The sequence below is a fragment of the Mustela nigripes genome, chromosome 6 (genome assembly GCF_022355385.1).
Source record: "Mustela nigripes isolate SB6536 chromosome 6, MUSNIG.SB6536, whole genome shotgun sequence".
Lineage (NCBI taxonomy): Eukaryota > Metazoa > Chordata > Mammalia > Carnivora > Mustelidae > Mustela > Mustela nigripes.
Window position 1 is genome coordinate 76,837,452 of NC_081562.1, and position 12,931 is coordinate 76,850,382.

Below are 12,931 nucleotides of genomic sequence, written 5' to 3' on the forward strand. Positions count from 1 at the left end.
GGGAAGCAGGCTCCCTGCTGAGCAGAGAGCCTGATGCGGGACTCGATCCCAGGACCCTGAGATCATGACCTGAGCCGAAGGCAGCGGCTTAACCCACTGAGCCACCCAGGTTCCCGTTATTATTATATTTTAATGTTTATTTGTATACCAAAATATTTTCTATTCAATATGTATGCTGAACATATGTTAGTTATCAGCTTTTCTTTTTTCCCCACCTGCTGCAATGAGAGATTTTTCTGCTTCCTCAAGACAGGAGTATAATTGTATAGCTGGAGGATACATATCATTTTCTTCTTTTAACAAATTCTGATAAAAGACCTTTATGATAATATCATTTTCATGAGTTTAGTATATTTATAAAGGAACTTGTAAATCCAATATGTTTGCCTCTATCCATTATTTTCTTTAAAATTTAGCCTGGATAAATTTGAACTGTGTAAAATGTTTTGAAACCTAAAATTCAAGTGTGCTTTCATTTTCTATCAAGATTAGTCATCTGCTTTTAATTTGCTGTAAAAACTGAATTTCACCAAAATAATTGTGAATGTGAGCTTTCTTACTTTGTGACCTTCTTCTCTGAACATCTTGGCATGTTTTCTCTTCAACAGCCTTCACCACTGCCAATCTGTCATTATGTCTAGCATAACACTTACATTTAATTCTCCCACAGTGGACTCACTGAAGTTCAGGAATTTTTATTTTATTATTTTATTTGTTTCATTTTGTTTTACTTTATTAAATTCAAGTTAGTTAACGTATAGTGTATTATTATTTTCAGGGCTAGAATTTAGTGATTCATCAGTAGTGTATAATACCCACTGCTCATTACTCATTCCTTAATGCCCAGTTGCTCCATTACCCAGTTACTCCATCCCCCCTCTCCATACCCCTCCAGGAACACTATTTGTTCCCTATAGTTAAAAGACTCTTATGATTTTCCTCCCTCTCTGTTTTTATCCTACCTTATTTTTCCTTCCCTTCCCCTATATTCATCTGTTTTGTTTCTTAAATTCTACATATGAGTGAAATCATATGGTATTTGTCTTTCTCTGACTGACTTATTTCGCTTAGCATAATATACTTCAGTTCTATTCATGTCACTGCAAGTGGCAAGATTTTAGTCTTTTGATGGCTGAGTAATATTCCATTGTGGATATATATATGTATATCACACCTTCATTATCTGTTCATCCATTAATGGACATCTGGGCTTTTTCCATACTTTGGCTATTGTGGACATTGCTACTATAAACATTGGGGTGCATGTGCCCCTTTGAATCACTATCTTTATATGCTTTGGATAAATACCTAGTAGTGTTATTGCTAGATCACAGAGTAGTTTTATTTTTAATTTTTTGAAGAGCCTCCATACTGTTTTACAGAGTGCCTGCATTAGTTTTCATTCCCACCAACAGTGTAAGAGGGTTCCCCTTTCTCTGCATCCTTGCCAACATCTGTTGTTTCCCGTGTTGTTGAGTCAATAACTCATTGTGGTTTTGACTTGTTTTTCCTTGATGCTGAGTGATGTTGAGTATTTTTCTTATGTGTCTGTTAGCCATTTGGATGTCTTCTTTGAAGAAATGTCTGCTCATGTATTCTGCCCATTTCTTAATTGGATTTTTTATTTTTGGTGTGTTGAGTTTAGTAAATTCTTTACAGATTTTATATATTAACTCTTTCCAGATATGTCATTTGCAAATATTTCTCCCATTCCAAAGGCTGCCTTTTAGTTTTGTTGACTCTTTCCTTTGCTGTGCAGAAGCCTTTTATCCTGATGAAATCCTAATAGTTCATTTTTGCTTTTGTTTCCCTTGCTACTGGAAATGTGTCTATCAAGAAGGTGCTATGGCCAAGGTCACAAAGGTTGTTGCCTGTGTCCTCCTCTAGGATTTTTATGGATTCCTGTCTCACATTTAGGTCTTTCATCCATTTTGAATTTATTTTTCTGTATGATATAAGAAAGTGGTCTAGTTCCATTCTTCTGCATGTAGCTGTCCAATTTTCCCAACACTATTTGTTGAAGAGGCTGTCTTTTTTCCATTGGATATTCTTTCCTGCTTTGTGGAAGATTAGTTGACCATAGAGTTGAGGGTCCATTTCTGGGCTCTCTATTCTGTTCCATTGATCTATGTGTCTGTTTGTGAGAGTACCTATTGTCTTGAGGACTACAGCTTTGAAATGTAGCTTGAAGTCTGGAATTGTGATGCCTTCAGCTTTGCTTTTTCAGAATTGCTTTGGCTATTTGGAGACTTTTGTGGTTCCACACAAATTTCAGGATTGTTTTCTCTAGCTCTGTGGAAAGCGCTGGTGGTATTTTGATAAGGATTGCTTGGAATATGTAGTTTGCTTTGGATAGTATAGACATTTTAACAATATTTTTTCTTCCAATCCATGAGTATGGAATGTTTTTCCATTTGTGTCCTCTTCAACTTCCTTCATAAGGTATTTATAGTTTCCAGAGTACAGGTCTTTTACCTTTTTGGTTAGGTTTATTTTTAGGTATCTTATGGGTTTCGATGCAATTGTAAATGGGATTCATTATTTGATTTCTCTTTCTGTTGCTTCATTATTGGTGTATAGAAATACAACAGACTTTTGTGTGTTGATTTTATATCCTGAGACTTTGCTGAATTTCTGTATCAATTCTAGCCATTTTTCAGTGGAGTCTTTTGGGTTTTCTACATAGAGTATCATGTTGTCTGTGAAGAATGAAAGTTTGACTTCTTTGCTGTTTTAGATGCCTCTTTTTTTTTTTCTTTTCCTCTTTTCTTTTTCTTTTGGGGGGGTTCTGATTGTTGAGCTAGAACTTCCAGTACTATGTTGAACAACAGTGGTAAGAATGTACATCCCTTTCATGTTCCTGATCTTAGGGGAAAATGTCTGTTTTTCCCCACTGAGGATCATCTTACCTGTGGGTCTTCCCTATATGCCTTTTGGATGTTGAAACATGTTCCCTCTACTCCTACTTTGTTGGGGGTTTTTATCAAGATAGACTGATTTTTTGTCAAATGCTTTTTATGCATCTATTGAGAGGGTCATATGGTTCTATCCTTTCTTTTATTAATGTGATGTATCATGTTGATTTATTTATGGGTGTTGAACCACACTTGTAGCCGAGAAATAAATCCCATGTGGTTGTTGTAAATGATCCTTTTATTTTTTTTAAAGACTTTATTTGTTCATTAGAAAGAAAGAGAATACACAAGTTGGGGGAGAGGCAGAGGAAGAGGGAGAAGCAGAGCTGGGAGCCCAACATGGCGCTCGATCCCAGGACCTGGCGATCATGACCTGAGCCAAAGGCAGATGCTCAACTGTCTGAGCCACACAGACACCCCAGTGATCCTTTTACTATACTGTTGGATTGGATTATCTAGTGTCTTGTTGAGAATTTTTGCATCTGTGACCTGTAATTCTTGTTTTTAATGGTGTCTGTCTGGTTTGGGAATCAAGGTAATGCTGGCCTCATAGAATGAGTTTGTATGTTTTTCTTCCATTTCTGATTTTGGAACAATTTCAGAAGAAGAGACACTATTTTCCATTTAAATGTTTTGTAGTTGGGATGCCTGGGTAGCTTAGTCAGTTAAGTGTCTGCCATTGGCTCAGGTCATGATGCCAGGACCCTGGCATCAAGTTCTGCATTGGGGCTATGGAGCAAGAAGCCCCCTTCTCCCTCTGCCTACCATTTCCCCTGTTGTGCTCTCTTACTCTCTCTGACAAATACAAAAATAAAATCTTTATTTAAAAAAAAAAAATGTTTGGTAGAATTCTTCTGAGAAGCCATCCAGCCCTGGACTCTTTGCTGGGAGATTTTTGATTACAGCTTCAATTTCTTTGCTGGTTATGGGCCTGTGCAGATTTTCTGTTTCTTCCTGTTTCAGTTTTGGTAGTTTATATATTTCTAGGAATTTATCCATTTCTTTCCAGTTTTCCTAATTTGTTGACATATAATTGCTCATAATAATTTTATTATAATTATATTTCTGCAACGTTGGTTGTGATCTCTTTCATTCATGATTTTATTTATCAGGTCCTTTCTCTTTTCTTTTTGATAAGTTTGACTAGGAGGTTATCAATCTTGTTAAATATTTCAAAGAACCGGCTACTAGTTTTGTTTATCTGTTCTACCTTTTTTAAAAATTTCTGTATCATTGATTTTTGTACTACTCTTTATTATTTCCCTTTTTTTTGCTGGATTTAGTCTTTATTTACTGTTCTTTTTCCAGCTCTTTAGGTAAGATTAGGTTCAGTATCTGAGAATTTTCTTGCTTCTTGAGGTTGTATGGCCCCTCTTAGGACTACCTTTGCTACATCCCAAAGGTTTCGGACTATTGTGTTTTCATTTTCATTTGCTTCCATATGTTTTTTAAGTTCTTCTTTAATTTCCTGGTGACCCATTCATTCTTTAGTAGGATATTCTTTAACCTCCTTGTATTTATGGTCCTCCTAAATATTTTCTTGTGGTTGACTTCAAGTTTCATAATATTGTTGTCTGAAAATATGCATGGTATGATCTCAGTCTTTTTGTACCAGTTGAGTCCTGATTTGTGAACCAGTATGTGATCTCTTCTGGAGAATGTTCCATATGCACTTGAAAAGAATGTCCTTTCTGCTGCTTTCAGATAAAATGCTCTGAGTATTTCTGTTAAGTACATCTGGTCCAGTGTGTAATTCAAAGCCCTTATTTCCTTGATCTTCTGTTTAGATGATCTGTCTATTGCTGTGAGTGGAGTGTTAAAGTCCCCTCCTATTATTGTAATATTATCAAAGAGTTTCTTTAATTTTGTTACTAACTGATTTATATATTTGGCTCCTTCCAAATTAGGGTCATAAATACTTAAAATTGTTGGCTCTTCTTGTTAGATAGACCCCTTTATTGTGATATAATTCCTCCTTCATCTCTTATTATAGTGTCTATTTTATAATATCTAGTTTGTCTGATATAAGGATGGCTACTCCGGTTGTCTTTTATTTGTGTGTGTATTTTATTGTATTTTTTTTATAGATTTTTTTTTAATTTCTTATTTTTTTTATAAACATATATTTTTATCCCCAGGGGTACAGGTCTGTGTATCGCCAGGTTTACACACTTCACAGCACTCACCAAATCACATACCCTCCCCAATGTCCATAACCCCACCCCCCTTCTCCCAACCCCCCTCACCCCAGCAACCCTCAGTTTGTTTTGTGAGATTAAGAGTCACTTATGGTTTGTCTCCCTCCCAATCCCATCTTGCCATTTGCGACAACATGGATGGAACTAGAGCGTATCATGCTTAGCGAAATAAGTCAAGCAGAGAAAGACAACTATCATATGATCTCCCTGATATGAGTAAGTGGTGATGCAACATGGGGGCTTAAGTGGGTAGGAGAAGAATCCGGTTGTCTTTTGATGTCCTTTAGCATGATAAGTTGTTCTTCACCTCTCCCTCACTTTTAGTCTAGAGGTGTCTTTGGGTCTAAAATGAGTCTCTTTTAGGTAGTATATCAGTGGGTCTTCTTTTTTTTTTAAAACCATTCTGATGTCTTATGTCTTTTTTTTTTTAATTTTTTCTTTTTTATAAACATATATTTTTATCCCCAGGGGTACAGGTCTGTGAATCACCAGGTTTACACACTTCACAGCACTCACCAAAGCACCTACCCTCCCCAATGTACATAATCCCCCCCCCCTCTCCCAAACCCCCTCCCCCCAGCAACCCTCAGTTTGTTTTGTGAGATTAAGAGTCACTTATGGTTTGTCTCCCTCCCAATCCCATCTTGTTTCATTGATTCTTCTTCTACCCACTTAAGCCCCCATGTTGCATCACCAATGTCTTATGTCTTTTGATTGGAGCCTTTAGTCCATTAACATTCAGAGTAATTATTGAAGGATATGAATTTAGTACCATTGTATTACCTGTGAAGTCACTGTTTCCCTATATTGTCTCTCTTTCTTCCTAGTCTTTGTTTCTTTTGGTCTCAATTTCTGCTCAAAGTCAATATTTCTTGCATGGGAGTTTTAGTGTTTATGAACAACTTCCGTTTTTGTTTGTCTTAGAAACTCTTTATCTCTCCTTCTATTCTGAATGATAACCTTGCTGAGTAAAGTCTTCTTAGATGCATGTTTTTCCCATTTAGTGTGTTGACTATATCATGCCAGTCCTGTGTGGCCTGCCAGGTCTCTGTGGACACATCTGCTGCTAGCCTTATGTGTCTACCCTTTCAGGTTAAACACCTTTTCTCCTGAGCTGCTTTCAGAATTCTCTCTTTATCTTTGTATTTTTCAAATTTCACTATGTTATGTCACGATGTTGACCTGTTTTTGTTGATTTTGAGGGGCGTTCTCTCTGCCTCTTGGACTTCAATGTCTATTTCCTTTCCCAGATTAGGGAATTCTTACCTATTATTTGTTAAAATAAACCTTCTGCTCCCTTTTCCTGCTCTTCATCTTCTGAGACTCCTATGATTCGGATATTATTTCATTGTATGGAATCTCAGATTTCCCTAAGTCTACCTTTGTGTTCTAATAACTTTCTTTACTTCTTCTTTTCAGCTTCATTATTTTACATAATTTTTACATTATTTTACATAATTTTATCTTTTATACCACTGATTCACTCCTTGCCTTTGTCCATCCTCATTTTTGTGGCCTCCTTGGAACTGCCTCTTGATTGTAGCATGTTTAATTTTGGCCTGACTAGATTTTAGTTCTTTTCTTTCTATAGCAAATGATTCTCTAGAGTATTCTATGCTTTTTCAAGACCAGCTAGTGTCTTTAAAATTGGGTTCTAAATTCTAGTCATACATCTCACTTCTATCTGTATTGATTAAATCCATCGCTGTGAGTACTATCTTCTATATTTTCTTTTGGGTGAATTTCTTCATCTTGTTATTTTGTCCAGAAAAGAAAAGAAGAAAGAAAAAGAAAACAAACAAAAAACCAATAACAATGACAATAATAACAGCAACAACAAAAAATTAGGTCCCAGGTGTGTTTTGCTCTGCTTGTTAAAAAAAAAAAAAACAGATCCCAAAATAAGAAAGGAAAAAAAATATATATATATATATATATATATATATATATATAATAAAAATTAAAATGTATAAAAAATAAAAATTAAAAAAATAAAAAATTGAAAAAAAAGAAAGTGAAGAAAAAATAATAAAAAATAAAGAATAAAAGTACAAAGGAGGTTAGATACTATTCTCTCCTAGAGCTAAAGCTTTGCAGCCCTCTCTGATCAATAAACTTGGTGCAAGTGAGTTGTTTGTGCTGGTCTGGGGGAAGGATCTGCTCTAGTGGATATGTGCCTCCAGTGTACAGGGAAGCCGGTTTGGTATAAATCGCTCTGGATTCCACTAGGTTGCTCCCTGAAAGCTTTTAACACTGATGGATAGGATGAATATGGCAGTATCCTTCTCTCTGGCCCTGGAGCTGGAAATTTGTGCCCTCCATTCTTCAGTGAGTCTTCACAGAAGAGCATTCAATCACTCTTGTCTCCCCAGTTTCTATCAGAACCCTGTATTAATCCTGCCCATGTTCCAGCTTTTTTATGTCAGGCACATGACTGAGTTTTAAAATTCCAAATTTTAGGGACTCCTGCAGCATGGACCCCCACCTTTCCTACCAGGGAGTGTCTCACCATGCTTCTGATATTTGTTGAACCCCTCCTAGCAAAGCAGTTGCACAACCCCACAGCAGTTCTCAGTTTATGGCAATACAGAGCAAAAAGCTGGCACCTAGACTTACTGTTACCAGCCATCTTCCATGCTCCTATCCTTGGGAACAGTGCAGCATTTAGACACAACCTGTTCTTATGAACCAGGGGGATCCTCAAACCATTGATTTGATAATTATCTAGCTATATTTGGGTGACAAGACAAATAGTCCTCTGCCATCTTATCTCTTCTGTCAGGGATATTTAGTAAGCATTTTCTACATCAACTTTTAAAGTTTATACCTTGAGTTTTGCAATTGCTACTGTGCATTCAGTAATTGTTCTAGGTTAACACCCAAAATGGTATGTATGGTCAATTACAGGCTCATGGTGAATTAACAAATGTATCCACAACATCTTGTAGTAATTTTTTAAGTAAAATTTCATTTAACATTGGTCTTTGCTCCAGAATTTTTGTGTGTGTGAAAGAATCAAAGTTAGGAACCTAAACATATTTGAAAATGTTTCTTTTCAATGGAAAGGATCATCTTAATCTTCAGGAGGTTGACATGCTTAGTGCACTTTCCAAGTGTTAATTAGATTTGTTTATGCTATTTAGCTTCTCGTGAGATGTTTTGGACTAATTTTTGAATTCCATGTAAAATTAATAATATTATGCAAATAAAGTCAACATGACTGGGGAGTCTGAAGGTCAGATCTCCCTGCCTTGGTTTATTAAGAGATTGATTAATAACTAAGCTGTGCCTTGGAGGTGGATCATGTGCAAGAGCTAAATCAATGTCATGGTTCTTCAAGTTGAGATTTTGAGTATTATGATGACCTCAATTACATATATTAAATCATTTATCAAATATTATACACAGCCCAGTTTGTCCTTTCCTTACAGAATATTCATCAACATCTCTTTTGGAAGAGTAATTATCTAATCAGTATTTTATTTACTAGTACTCCAGAAGACTTTCCTATATCCCTCCTACAATAAAGCAAAGTCCATTTCTTTGGTATATGTTCTCTAGAATCCCTTAACTTAGTTTAAAAAAAATCAGAAAACAACAAAGATCTTGCTGCTTGAAGAAATACAAGACATGTGAGTCAAGAATAAATTAATAGAAGCATTTTAAACTGAACCCAAAATGGTCATTTTTTTTCTCTGTCCTTTCTTACATATTATGCAAAATGAATCAAGTGATAAAGGTTAGGAACAAGAGTGAAATCAGGAAAGAAGTGAGAAGATTAGGATTGAAGAAGGGACTAATATTAAAACCACAAAATAGCAAGACGTGTCGGGAAACAAAGAAGGAAATTGAAAAACTTATTGAAGTCTGTTATAAGAAAATCCTCCCAGTCTTGTTCTTGATTTCCAATGTATAGGAGTAAAATCCAATCTTCTGTAATAAGAGAGGATAAGAAGACCATAGAGATACATAAGTTTTTCACTATAATCAATCCTACATATATTGTGACTTTTAGATTGAGTACAACTTTATTTCATAGTTTGTTGTACACTTACAGATTTGTGGCAAGTAAAAAATAGGTAACTCTTTAGAAGCAAGTAGTTCTTAATGATAATTATATGCTATATGAAAATAATTAACATTGAGTAAGCTAAATATAAATTACAAAAATGTCTGTAATAATACTTTGTTTAAGGGAATTTTTGTTGATTGTTATAAGGAATATATTACTCTATAGAGTATTATAATACAAAGTGTTCTTTTGGGGACAGTTTGCTTGGGGTGATAAATATAAACAAAATATTATCAACAGAGAAATAGGACAGAGTAGCAATAAAGAAAAGGCTAATTATTTAGCTGATACATACTAAGAATACGTATTCATTCAGTAGCTCTTTATTGAGTATCAAGAAATCTAGTACAAACGAGTTATTAGAGGTTGAAAGGTCATGTGAGTTCAATGATTTAAGAAGTTTTTTTTTTTTTTAGAAAGAGGATTCTCTTTTGCTGAGTTTCTATGGATAGATAGATTTCTTCCTTTCTTCCTAAGTAGAAACAAATAAATTTATTAAGTAAAGCACAGCCATCTTCTCAGTAGTGTTAAATCTCCTGGTTTGAATGTAGGGTACAAACAGATTTTTGTTTAAAAGATATAGAAGTGAAAGTTTTGGAAAAGACAGATTTTTTTTTAATTTTTTATTTTTTATAAACATATATTTTTATCCCCAGGGGTACAGGTCTGTGAATTACCAGGTTTACACACTTCACAGCACTCACCAAAGCACATACCCTCCCCAATGTCCATAATCCCACCCCGTTCTTGGAAAAGACAGATTTTAGTCACTAGACAGGATATTTGCAATTGGTGCTCTGGGCAAAAAAGAATTTACTCTTAATCAAGTAAATGACATAGTGAAAGATTGTGCCTCACTTAAAAACTCCTTTGCTGATCATTTTCAGATAGCCCAACTATTGCTGGCTGAAGAAAGTAATCACTGAAAAGTTTAGTAAAGAGGGCTTTGGGAATATCTCAGGAGTACAAATGATATAAGGAATTGGATTTTATCTTCCTCTGAACTCTGTTTTTAATCCTAGGCTCCATATGTTACTTTCCCTCAGTTCTAGGCTTATATCCTCCTAGGATTATGTCCAGAAAAAAAGAGACAAATTTCTGTTGACTCCAAATAATGGTACTATATTTTGTGCTTGAAATTGAGCCAATTATGTGGCTAAATAAATTATACAGATTTATCAGGTATAGATCATAAATCTATCCCTGAATCATAACTCTTATTGATAAAATAATTCAATAATTTAAATTTATGACTGGCTGGGCATAGAACCTATGTATTATTCCCCATATCTATATAAATAAGAAATGATGAAGGGTTGTTTTCCAAAGGAAATTTTTTTGTATTATGTGGAGAGAAAGAAAGACAAAGTACACCAAGTGCAATGTGGGTTTTGGAAGATAAAATCAACCCAAACATTTATTTAAGATTGTTATATGACAGCAGTATAGAAATGGATTGGAAGAAAGAAAGCCTGGTGACAGGAAGACCAAATACTATAGCTATAAATTGTATGAACTTGATCTATATAAATTGAAATGGAAAGAACAAAATTTTCAATTTTTAACTTGGTAGAACTTGTTGATTAATTAGCTATTGTTGGTGGTGGTGATGATGATGATGATGAGCTTGATGATCCATTAGCTATTTCAGTATTAAATATTTTCATGGTTACACATGATTTAGAGTTATACTATGGCCCAGAGGTTCCCAAACTTTTTCAAATTATATCACCCTTAATATCTCAGTCAGTTTTATTCATGGCACCCCTACACCAAAGTAAATACCTAACAGATCTATTTAATATGTACTTAAGTCTGAGAAATAATGTGGTTGGGTTTCACTTAAACATTTTTAAACACCCTATAGGACCTCTATTTTGTAAGCCATGACTATAGACATTTTATTACAAAAATGGGTCATTAACAGAACTTTCCTACCACCCAGCAGTTGCACTGCTGGGTATTTACCCTAAAGATACATATGTAGTGATCCAAAAGGGCACGTGCACGTGAATGTTTATAGCAGCAATGTCCACAATAGCCCAACCATGGTAAGAGCCTAGATGTCCATCAACAGATGAGTAGATAAAGAGGATGAGGTATATATACACAATGGAATACTATGCAGCCATCAAAAAATGAAATCTTCCCCTTTGCAATGATGTGGATGGAACTAGAGCATATTATGCTAAGTGAAATAAGTTAGAAAAACACAATTACCATATGATCTCACTGATATGAGGAATTTAAGAAATAAGACAGAGGATCCTAGGGGAAGGGAGGGAAAGATGAAACCAGAGAGGGAGATGAATAGTAAAAGACTTAATCTGAGGAAACAAACCGAGGTTTGCTGGAGGGAAAGAGGGTGGGAGAGATGAGGTGGCCAGGTGATGGACATTGGGGAGGGTATGTGCTATGGTGAGTGCTGTGAGTTATGTAAGACTGATGAATCACAGTCCTGTACCCCTGGAACAAATAATACATTGTATGTTAATTTTTTTAAAAAGGGTAATCCGAAAATCAAAAATAGCTAAGAATTTCACAGTTATAGATTGTATATAGATATTACCACATTCATTCATATAGATCTTGTGTAGGTGATTATTATATACCATGTTGTCCAAATTTTGCCCAATTTGAATTCTGATTAATGGGGTCTGATTTGAAAGTAAAATTTGAGGAACCTAATTTCACATATCAGGCATTGGTAGTTGGGGAAAAATGGAATTGTGTTCTGTATATTCAGTTTAGACCATTTGCCTCCTTTGTAAAATGTTATTTATTTTTGGATATGTGAAATTATTTTTTCCCAAGCCAAACTGTATCTAGCTTTTTAAAGATACGTTTCATGAACAATCGTGGTATTTTAGGCAGTACATGGGCAGATGATTGTTAACAGCATACAACTCTCAAACTCCCTTCTTCAATGGACTACCAACATTAGAAAGCTGCTATAAAAACCCAATGAAGTCTTCATTTGGTGCTCTGAACAGGGAGAAGTTTAGAGTGAGGGTTGATATTTCACATTTAGCATGTTGTTTAACAACTTTTCACCACCTGACTCTGGCTTTCAGAAAATGAAATGAAAATGGCAGAATTATCAATTTGAAAATCCACGAGCTAAAAAAGGAACTCTTTTGAGAAACACCATCTCAGTGGTGACTCTGTAAAGTCCGTATTGCCTGACATACTGGGAACTATTTCTTGGGGTCAAGCTCCAGCAGGTCTCTGGGTTTAAGGGAGTCAAGTCTCTGTTGAAGGCAGAGAGAAGAGGACATATAAAAATGAATTTTAGTTTTCCACACCACCAAAGTGTTTGTGCTAAGGTAGCTAAGGAATCCCTCCTCCTGAGAACCAAGAGGAAGTTTCTCAAAACTAGAAGGGAAAGGTATTTTTCCCTTGTATCAGTCTAGCTTTGAAAATGTTCTATTAGTGACATACGCCATTTCCCCCAAAATAATGAAGTACTCTGTGTGCTAAAAAACATACCTTAAAAAGAAGTAAAGCAAAATTCTGCATTTTTATAAAACTTGATTAAAAACAGTATTTTGAGGTCCTTCATCCATTTTGAGTCTATTTTTGTGTGTGGTGTAAGGAAATGGTCCAATTTCATTTTTCTGCATGTGGCCGTCCAATTTTCCCAACACCATTTATTGAAGAGGCTGTCTTTTTTCCATTGGACATTCTTTCCTGCTTTGTCGAAGATTAGTTGACCATAGATTTGAGGGTCTATTTCTGGGCTCTCT

General features: G+C 35.3%; 1 protein-coding gene and 1 pseudogene across 3 annotated transcripts in view; both read left to right on the forward strand.

Annotated features, from left to right (window-relative positions):
• CNTN1 (contactin 1) overlaps positions 1–12,931 on the forward strand; it is a 353,970-nt gene that overhangs the window by 156,246 nt on the left and 184,793 nt on the right. The window lies entirely within an intron of this gene.
• The window catches only part of LOC132020315 (non-histone chromosomal protein HMG-17-like), a 10,776-nt pseudogene continuing 6,174 nt past the window's right edge, over positions 8,330–12,931 (forward strand).